The sequence below is a fragment of the Mesoplodon mirus genome (assembly GCF_964341445.2).
Source record: "Mesoplodon mirus genome assembly, chromosome: 11".
In the NCBI taxonomy this organism is placed as follows: domain Eukaryota; kingdom Metazoa; phylum Chordata; class Mammalia; order Artiodactyla; family Ziphiidae; genus Mesoplodon; species Mesoplodon mirus.
The window spans coordinates 57,999,822-58,010,671 of NC_138987.1; positions in this window are offsets into that span (position 1 = coordinate 57,999,822).

The following is a 10,850-nucleotide window of genomic DNA, read 5'->3' on the forward strand; positions in this document are numbered from 1 at the left end:
TTCATCCTGGGTCCCTGTTCTCAGTGATGATACAGCAAGCCTCCCATCACCCAGGTCACCCTGGGAGTCCTCCCAGCATCCACCTCTAGCATCTGTGTCCTCCTCTCCATTTCCTTGCCACTGTCTTCAGGCCCTTACCTGGACCATTTCCATAGCCTCCTAACCGATGTCCCTGCCTCCAAATCTCCCTTCCAGTCCTTCCCCTGGATCTGCAATGTCCAGTACTGTAGCCACTAGTTACCTGTGGCTACAATTGAATTAATTAAAATCAAGTAGAATTTACAAATTCAGTTCTTTAGTCTTAGTAGCCACATTTCAAGTGCTCAGTAGCCACATGTGGCTAGTGGCTTCCATATGGGACAGTGCAGATACAGACTATTTCCATCGCTGCAGAAAATTCTATTGGCCAGCATTGCCTTGTAATCACGTTACTACCTATAATTTCCCTGATTGTCCATTTCCCTCTGGATAAAGTCCAGTCTCCTTAACCTAGTTTATGCCTCCACCCCGTCTAGGTGCACCTGTCCAGCTGCATCCTCCATCTTGTCCCCACATGCACCCTCCGCTCCAGCCACCCCAGCTCCCCGTAGCTCCTTGCCTGTGTTGACATCTTTCTGCCTTCATGCCTGGGCGCCCTTGGTCCTGCAGCCTGGAGCCACTTGTTTACCTGCATAACCCCAGACTCAGCTCAAACACACCTCTTGTTTAGGGTTCTGTAGCGCCCACCCCAGGACCCCACACCTGCCAGGTCACGCTCACAATAGCACAGCTGTACTGCAGCACTTAGCACTCTGGCGACAGTTTGTCTGTCTGTCTCTCTGTGAGTCCAGCTGTGCTTCCTTCCTATCTGCACTCCCAACGTCTAGCCCAGTAGTAGGGGTGGTGATTGGGGGTGGGGTCACAAGAGACTGGGGAACACAATCCTGAGAAGCACCTGGAGTTAGCAGGAAGCTTCCACCTGCAAGGACACACCTCACTCACACTGGGCTAAGCAGTATAGGGAGCTTTTCAGCTCCACCAACTGGTCAGTGTAGAGGAAGGATGGGCTTCAGGGCTGGTTTGATGTGGGCTCAGTCTGTCAAGGCCTGGGGAGTCAGTGGTCTCTCTCCAGGCAGATGTGGTGCAGCATCCACCTGAGACTGGCGCCCTCGTGTGGCCCCCTGGGCTGTGGCTTCCCGTCCAGGTCCTGGGAGAGAGGGAGGATGGGTTTGGGAGGCTCTCTTAGGAGGGCAAGGAAGCCACTTTCCAAGGAGCCCCACAGCAAAACTCTCCTCACGCCATGTTCCCCTTACCATATTCCCCCGACCCCCCGCACCCCCTAACTTATGCAGTGGTGGGAATGAGGGAGGGCTATCTGTCTCAGCTTAAAACCCCTCCTCTAAGCTCCCAAGGCACCCTGAAAGTGTGCTAGGGAAGTTGAAAGAACCCTCATTTCTTCCCAGGGAAGCTCTGAACCAAAGAAGGTAATCCAGGCCAGAGCCCTTCTCTTCTGATTCCATTAGGCCTTGGGGGACCAGGAAGAAATGAAGGATTCTGGACGGATTAATGGGGACCTGATGATCTCTGGAGCAGGACAGGCACCTTGAAAATGTGGGAATGCTCTTCCTCTGAATCTCATTTGTCTAAACTTGTGGTCCCTGGGAGATGCTCCCGTGCTCCTCTAGGCTGGAGCCTCCTGCAAAGGCACTGGTGGGTGTCTAGCTCCCTCTAATGGGAATCATGAAAAGGAACCCAATGGGAGGATTCCAGTCAATGTCAGGCCGGACTGCACCCCACTTCCTCCAAGCCATCCCCCAACCCCCCAGGGCTTGTAGGGATAGGCAGCCAGGCACTGCTTCTTCTCCCCACCCCACTGAAGTGGGGGACACTATTTAGGGCTGCAGGACCCAGACCTGAGGCTTTAGGAAGGAAGGTGCAGGGGGGAGGATCCTGCGGGAAGAGGCAGATGCTAGATGGAGAGGGAGGGAGAGGGAGGGAGAGGGAGGGAGAGGGAGGGAGGGGTGGGAGGGGGGGACACTGTGTAGGGAAGTCCCTTCCTTGGAAAGGCCCTCGTCTTTAGGTACATTCCTTAGTGAGCCACAAGGGAAAGTCCCAGTCAGTTGGAGAGTTACCTGTTTTCTCCCAGAAGAGGTAATTCCCTTTTATGTAAATGTTTCAGTAAAGAAATTTGCATATGGAGTAAATGTGACTTTCAGGGAGATTTAAGGGACACAGTGGCAAAGGGAGCCAGTATCACCCCATCTCCTTCCACTTTGCAGTAGAGAGGACATCAGCTTACTCAGGCCAGGAAGCCCACAGGGCGATTGATGGCTCTAGAGATGACACAGCAATGGCAGGAAAAATAAATCAGGGGACACGTGCTGGGGAGATGAGAGACCCCACCTTCTACAGGTGCCTGAGAGGAGGGGGATGGGTCCAGCAAACTCCTTCCTTGTCATCTGTGCTGGGTACGGTGTCCTGTATCTCAGCATCCATTCCCTCCGCTTTCAATGCGCCCATTGCACTGTGGAGGCCAGAAAGCCAGAAGCCGCCCTTCTCAGACTCCCTTGCAGCTAGAGTGCATTAGGTAGAGCCAAAGAGATGTACTTGCGCAGGATTTGGAAGGTGGAGGTGCCGTGGGGGCCATTGCTGCAGCAATTCCTGCTCTGTGGATGGTGACTTGGTGGTATGTTGGTGTGTCCTTGAACTCAACAATTCCACTGGAAGCCTCCAGCTTCCTGCCTCCACCCATGATTTTATAAGCATCGAATTCCCTGAATCCCACCCCGCTTTCTTAACCTAGATTGGCTTGTTTCCTACACTGCTGATACAGTAAGTATTCAGAGGAGGCTGGTTTGAATGGAAAACAATGCTGAATCTGCTCCTAACAGATCTTTGGCTCTAAAAGAGAGAGGCCCCCCCCCAGATTGGGGGATAGGTGTGGGGAGGGACCCTCAGAGGGACAGCGTTGGACAGGAGTCCTGTTTCTCAGAAGCCAGTGGGATGTGGGGCAGTGGGTATAGGTGGCGGTGAGGCAGACGCTTGTGAGAGGACCAGCTAAATGGTGACATTGCCAAGTTTACCCCTGGACCTTAGGCCCCCCGCTTCTTTCCTTCCCTCCCCCTTCCCGGGCATCCAGTCAGGATGGACTTCTGGTGTAACACAGTGGCCCAGGTGCTCCCTCTTCCTCTCTTAGCCACCGCGGCTCTCTGGAAAGACCTGGTGAGCCCACCTGCCGACACTGAGGCGTAAGGAGGGTCAGGCCTATAGCACAGTCCCCATGGCGGCTGGGGCTGGGGGGGGGGCTTGTTTTAGAATAAAGTCACTTCAAGATCAAAGACTAAAGCTCTCCAGGGGAATTCTGGGCATCAGCTATGGGAAGGGGAGTTATTTTTTGACGTTAGAACACTCTGGAATCATACAGGTAAGTCGACTGAAGAGATACCCTCAGGTGTTATGGGACTAGGCAGCTTAAAATATGGCCACCAGTTCTTTGACACTCCTGCCGTTGAAGTGGGATCTATGTCCCCTCCCTAAAACTGGGTGGACTTGAGACCGCTTCACCAATAGGCACAGTGGACACAATGCCATATGATATCTAAGGTTAGGTCATAAAAGCCAGGCAGCGCTAGCCTGGGCCTCTGGGATCGCTGCTTTCCCGATGACCCTCTCTGGACACTTCCTCTTGGGACCCAGCTGTCATGCTGTGAGCAGCCATGTGAAGAGGCTTGCGTGGATCCTCCAGTTGACAGTGGCAGCCCAGGTCAGCTTTTGAATCGTCTGGTCCAGACATGTGAAGAGAGAAGCTGGAGTGATAATGATTCTAGCCCCAGACATCCATCTGAGCCACCCTCGGCCCCTCAAGTCCTCCCCACTGAGGCCCCAGCCTCCACCCCCAACACACACCCTGTCCCAGCCCCCTGACCCCTGGATTCTGTGAGCACAGTAAACCGGATGCTGTTTATGCTACTAAGTTGGAGGTCTGAAAGGTTGCGGCAGCTGACTGCAGCCTGCGTCACTGCCCACGCGAGGGCCCTTCTCCCGTGGGGTCCCCGCCATGCCCCGCACTCAGTGGATTTTGGGGGGAACCAGGCCTCAGTAGGGTTGCGAAGCCCCATAGCGCTTGGTGAGCCCTGCCGACTGACTATCACAACCCGTCACGCAGACCTGGGGGATCTGAGCTCAGACGCCAGGCAGGCTTACCAAGGCATTTCCTGCAGACACGGGTCCCTCCCGCTCAGAGAACAGCGTGTCCGCATTTGGTTCAGTGGTGAACAATTCTCATTTCTGTCAGGGGAGCAAAGACTCTGGAGCAGGCAGACCTGGATTTGAGACTGGCTCCCCTTCTCCGTGGCTCTGAGGCCTTGTACTGGTTTGGTCATGTCTCTGAGCCTCAGTTTCCCCATCTGCCAAACAGGGACAGTGTGTAGTCCCTTGCAAGGTTGCTGTGAGGATGAGGTAATGCGTGAAAAGCCTCAGTGGGAACAGCCATCCTTCTCCTTGGGAACTAGTCTCAGGGGAGACTGCTTGGATGAACCCAGCACCCAGGGACAAAGGACGATGGCTTTTCACCCGAGTCCCCAGGTTCGCTGGGGTATTAGTTTGGCTATCCATTCTCCATGCATCAGAGACTCAAAATATCAGTGACTTAAGCAGATGGAACTTGGTTTTCAGTCCCATACCGTCCTGGTAGGAACATCGAGGTCTGGCATAGCAGCTGCACAGCATCAGGTCTCAGGCTTTTTCTGTCTTGCTGCTCCACACGCTGACAGGCGAGCTCCATCCACGCTGACTTGCCAACCCCACCTCTGGCTTCCAGCCAGCGGGAGGGGACGAGACAGGGAGAGGGTGTCTCCCCAAAGTGGAGGCTGGACTCATGACCTCCACTCACATCCTGTTGGCTGTCCTATTGCATGACCACGGCCAGCTGCCCGGGGTGCTGAGAAACACCAGGGTACCCATGTGCCCAGTGACAAATCAGGGCTCCACTGTTTCTACAGAAGGGGAGAGCAGACATGGGGGGGGACGAAGGAAGTGTCCGCCGCAGTAGGCAAGGGGGCGTGGTGCCGGCCCCAACCAGCCTTCTGCCCACCTTTCCAACCAGCTCAGCTGTTGAGGGCATTGATCCGGGAGCGGCACTGCAGACACGAAAAGACTAGACCCTGCTCTCAGGGAACACGATTTTTCACAAACCGAAGCCCGTGGAGGATGTTTAGGGCACAGCTTTGAAGGGCTGAGCCTTCCATCCAGGCCTGGGTCTCCGAGTTCTGGCCAGTCTGTCCTTGGACCATGCTGGTCTCTCTCCTGGATGACTCTCCCTCCCTGAGTGTGGCTCAGTGCGGTGCCCTTGACGTTGGCCAAGAGTCACATGAAATACACTTTCCTTTTGCTGCAAAAATAGTTTTTCAGGATGTAGTCAGTGAATCACATCACTCAGCGTTCCCTATACCAAGGACCATGTGAGCAACTTTCACTTGAGTTTATTATAAGGGAAAAACTCTGTTCCCACTGAGAAAGGAGCCTGCTTCCTGCAGATAGTAACAGATCAGCTTTCCTCTTCTGCCCTGGCCGCCCGGACTCTTAATCACAGCATCTGTGGCCACTCGGTCAGCCTTGTACAATCTCTGTTTCCCGTGGGCCCAGCGTTTTAGTTCTCTGTGTTGGTCTTACTGCTATGTCTTTAATACATGCTGCCTTCCGCATTCTCTCTAGAAAGAAGCAGGCTATCATTAATGATAAAACAGAAAAATAGGGCCCCTTAATTGGGAAGAAAACAAAGCTGCTGGGACTACGGAGGGTAGTCCCATTGCTGTACTTGGGTATTAGTGTTGACTCGATTTTCCCAGGCGCTGGGGCAGAAAGGCGTTGGTTACAAGGCTGTCCTCAGAAAGAAGGAAACAGAGCAGTGTTGTGAGAGAAGCAAAGCAGGGAGCACTTAGCTGATGGGAGAGGCTCCTGTAATGGTTCAGGCTGTGGGCAGGAACCTGGCTACTGATCTCAGCTCCATCACTCAGAAGCTGTGTGACCCTGGGCAAATCACTTAACCTCTCTGTGCATCAGTATAATAACAATAACAGCTGGCTTCCGGTTGCATCACTTCGATCTCTGCTTCTGCCTTCATATCACCTTCTCCTTCTCTATGTATCCATGCCTCCTTTTCTGAAACTTTAAAAAACATTTTTTGGTTTAATTTTAATTTAATTTTTTATTTTTGCACCACGCAATATGTGGGATCTTAGTTCCCCAACCAGGGATTGAACCTGCGCCCCCTGCAGTGGAAGCACAGAATCTTAACCACTGGACTGCTATGGAAGGCCCTTCTCTTCTGTATCTTATCAGGACAGTTGTTGTTGGATTTAGGGTCCACCTGGATAATCCAGGATGATCTCACTTTAAGATCCTTAATTATATCTGCAAAGACACTTTTGCCAGATAAGGTCAGATTCACAGATTCTGAGACGTGGGCATATCTTTTGGGGGCCACCATTCAATCTACTACAAGGACTAAAGTTTGGATCTAAGCAATGCATCTCTTGTGGTGAGACCAGTCCTTAGTGAGTAGATGGGTGGGGGGGATTTTTCGGGTGGCAGGAAAGGGCTCAGTGGGCTCCTAAAAGCTCCACCTCGTAAAGGCAGCTTTCCAGGGAGCTACCCCTGGCTCCTATGGGTGGGCTTGGGCTTCTTGTCCTGCATCTCTTGTGGCCCCTCAGGGCCCAGTGGGTGCTGCGCACACACTGCTTTGCGCTGGTTAACGCCCACCTCCTCTGGTGGGGTGGGTGGGCGGGAGGGTCGGCCACAGGACTCCTGACCCTGCAGACTCACTGACAGAGACAGACCTGAAGAGGCAATCCTTCCTCCCTCTGCTCGCCCCTCCCAGCACAGGCCTACGCCGCCAGCTCACTGGTCAGCTTCAGCTTCTCCCTGCTCCAAGCACCTAGCACACAGCTGCAAGTCCGATGGGGCACTCTCCTGCTCAAACACCTGTCATGGCTCCCCACTCCTCCTGAGTCAAGTCTAGACCCACTCCAGGCCTGCCACTATGGCAAACCAAACTACCGGTCCCGCCTGAGAATCCAGTATTCTTTTTTCTAAAATCCATCTTTTTCTTGCTGTTCCCTAAACCTACCCCTGGATCCTCTCCCTCTGGGCTTTTCCTGACCCTGTTCCCTCCTTCCGGAATGAGTCTCTTCCAGCAGCCAAACTCTAGTGCTCTTAAAGGCCCAGCTCTATGCCTCTTCCTCCTGGCAGCCTTCCCAGATTTTCCAAGATAGAAGTGATCACTTTGTACTCCCCCTTCCCTCTTATGGCACCCCCCACTCCCCATCTTGTCCTGTTGTTGTTTATGGTCAGAACTCATTTCCGAAAGGGTCACCTCTTTGCTGGAAGGAGCCATGCCTAGCTCACTTTTGGATTCCCAGCACCTCACACAGTGTTTAGCTCATAGTAAGTGCTTACTAACTATTTTTCAAATGAGTGAAACACCCATTGTAGTTCCTGCAGATTAAGCTTTGGTAGCTCAAGGGGCAAAGTCCTCAGGGTAGAGCTGCATGCAGCTTCCTGGCCTCGGGGCTTGGTTTTATTCTCTGGGTGGCTGGTGTGGGGTCGGAAACTGAGATTTTCCTGGGGGCCTGCCTCCAGGGTTGTTTCACTGTGGTTCATTGTGGATACAACTGGGCGATAATAGAGTTGGTTTCAAACATTGGGAAGTTTGTCTAAAAGAATTAATACGTTTTAAATAAAATACTTCATATCTATAAAAAATTATAGACAAAGTTTAACAGATAATAAAATGAACATCCAAGTACCCACCCCCATCCTAAGGAAAAGAAGGTTGCCAGTATTGTGAGTGATACCCCCTTACATGCATCCCCCAGTAAGGTCTCTGTTTCAAGTCTACCTAACTCCAGAATCAGGGACAATCTAACAGTTCTTAGGGACTGTATGAAACCGTCTGTCAGAGCATCAGATTGCAGAACTCTTTTTTTTTTTTTTTTTTAGTATTTTTAAAAGTATTTTTAAAATTTATTTATTTTACTTATTTTCTTTTTGGCTGTGTTGGGTCTTCGTTGCTGCACGCAGGCTTTCTCTAGTTGCAGCGAGCAGGGGCTTCTCTTGTTGCAGAGCACAGGCTCTAGGTGCGCGAGCTTCAGTACCTGCAGCACGTGGGCTCAGTAGCTGTGGCTCGCCGGCTCAGTAGTTGTGGTTCACGGGCTCTAGAGTGCAGGCTCAGTAGTTGTGGCACACGGGCTTAACAGGCTTAGCTGCCCTGCGGTGTATGGGATCTTCCCAGACCAGGGCTCGAACCCATGTCCCCTACATTGGCAGGCGGACTCTCAACTACTGCGCCACCAGGGAAGCCCAGATTGAAGAACTCTTTTTTTTTTTTTTTTCTTTTTGCGGTATGCGGGCCTCTCACTGTTGTGGCCTCTCCCGTTGCGGAGCACAGGCTCCGGATGCGCAGGCCCAGCGGCCATGGCTCACGGGCCCAGCCGCTCCGCGGCATATGGGATCCTCCCAGACCGGGGCACGAACCCGTATCCCCTGCATCGGCAGGCGGACTCTCAACCACTGCGCCACCAGGGAGGCCCTGAAGAACTCTTAAAGTCACCTGTGTTCATATAAAAAGGGCTTGGGACACACCCCCACAAAGAAACAATAACGTTTTAGGGACACAGTTCTACAGGGAGCCGTCTTCTGATTGGCAACTAGATGAAGCAGGTGTGCAGTCATCATTACAGTACTGAACCACAGCCACGTGGTGGGAGGTGGGAGGTGCCTGACGTCCTAATAGGATCTTTTTTTGCAGTTAGTCCCTCTGGGTCCCTACCAGGCGGGGGCGCCCACCTCGGCGGCACTTAAACCTCTGCAATGCATGTTTATGCCCCTAGATGGCGCCAGAGGACTGTGTCCCTTCCCACCTGCGCGGGCCATTTGGGGGAGAAGAGGCATTTTGTATTTTGGAGATGATGGAAGAGAGAAACCCTTTAAACTGAGAAGCGAAACTCTGGCCAACACTTAAAACAGGCAGTTAGTTGCTAAATCCAGCAGCCTGCTCCTCTGAGCAGGAACTCTGGTTCACCATAGTGTCTGCAGGACTTCGGGCCAATGCATAGGTGAATATAATTAACAGAGCCCAGCTTTGAGGGCTTTTGGGACAACTAAATGATTTTATTACACATAAAGTGCACCGGAACATTGTCTGGCACACAGTAAGTGCTCGATAAAATTCGCTCTTCTTTTCCTTTTCAATTTGTATTGCAGGGACTTGTCACGTGACCTAAGGGCAAGGAACCCAGAATGCTGTTTGCCTCTGTACCCCAAGTGCCTGGCACAGAGCAGGTGCTTAGTAAGCCATTTCTGTCCCCCCCTGCCCCCATCTCATGGAGGAGGGAGCTGCTGTGTTCCACGTGGCTTCAGAGAAGACCAGGCAGGGACTAACAGGGAGGTGAATGGTGTCTGGCTAAGCTGTCCAAGCATGGGCTGGGCTTCCTGGTGAGAGAGTGAGCTCCTGGGCCCTGGAGATATGAAAGCAGAGGGCACCTGCTACACAGGATGCAGCAGAGGGGACCCTGGTTGAAGGCTGGACTTGGTGGCCCTGCCTGGTGGTCACGTTTCTAAGTGAAATGCAAATTAACTATTGCTGGAGCCCTCACCTCCCTGAGGTTGTAAGAGAGACAGGAAGGGCTGGGGAGGCCCGAGGGGAACAGGAGAAGCTCCCTCTCCCTCGTCAAGGGTGGGAGGGGTCAGGGAGAGGGGAGAGAAGGGAGGGGCAGGGCCAGGTTTTTATATTCCCCACAGCATCTAGGAACAGATGAGCTCGAGGGTGGGTGGGGTGTGGGTGTCTGTGGGTGGACCCCTGACCTCGGCTGGGCCTGCGGTCAGCTTCTGAGGTGAAAGTTGCAGCCATGGCCTCTCATCTCCCCACCCGCCCTGCCCTCTTGTGATGGTCCCCATCTTGGTTTGTGGAATGGCTCCTCCACCCACCTGGTTGCCCACACCAGACACCTGGGCATCACCCCTGAGGCCTCTACTGTCCTTCCCCACCCCTAGTCCATCAGGTCTACTGGGGACACAGAAAAGTAACAGGGATCCCAGTAAAGTGTTAGAGTGGTCTCCCTGCTTCTGCCCTTGCCGCGCAGGCTTTCCTCTACGTGGCAGCGGGAAGCTCTTGGTATGTCCTCAAGTCAGATCACGTCAGCATCCTGGTCGCCAGTCCCCTGTATCTTCCTGTCTCTCACAGTAAAGCCAAGTCCTGAGTGCCTAGCCCGGGGGCCTCTCGGGCCTCACCTCCTAGCAGCCCGCTCTCCATCACCCCTCTCTGGCCACCCCGGCCTCCTGCCTCTCCTCACACCCCAGCCACGTCCCACCTCTGCCCTCCGCCCTTGCCCTGTCCTCAGCCAGACAGCCGTTTGGCTGGCTCCGTCACCCCATCTAGGTCTTCACTAACCACCGCTTTTGGATGAAACCTTATTTAAATTTATCATCCCTCCTCCTTGTCACCCCCATTCCCTTTTCCTGTTTCGTTTTTCTCCATGGCAACGACCATCGAACCTACTATGTTTAGGACTGCCTACGTAATTTGCAGGCCCCATGCAAAAGGAACACGTGGGCACCTTGTTAAAAAATTACTGAGAATTCCAAGATAGCAGCAGCAGAGCATTAAACCAAGCGCGGGGCCCCGGGTGACTGCGTGGGTTTCACACCCATGAAGTGACCCCAACAATGTGGTACATATTTCTTTACTGTCCTTTTCCCCCCCGAATGGAATGTAAGCTCCATGAAGAGAGGGATCAGGCTTGCCCACGGTGGTAGTGCAGCATCTAGAACGTAGTGGATGCTCCGTAATTGTTTATTAAACGAATGAATGAAAA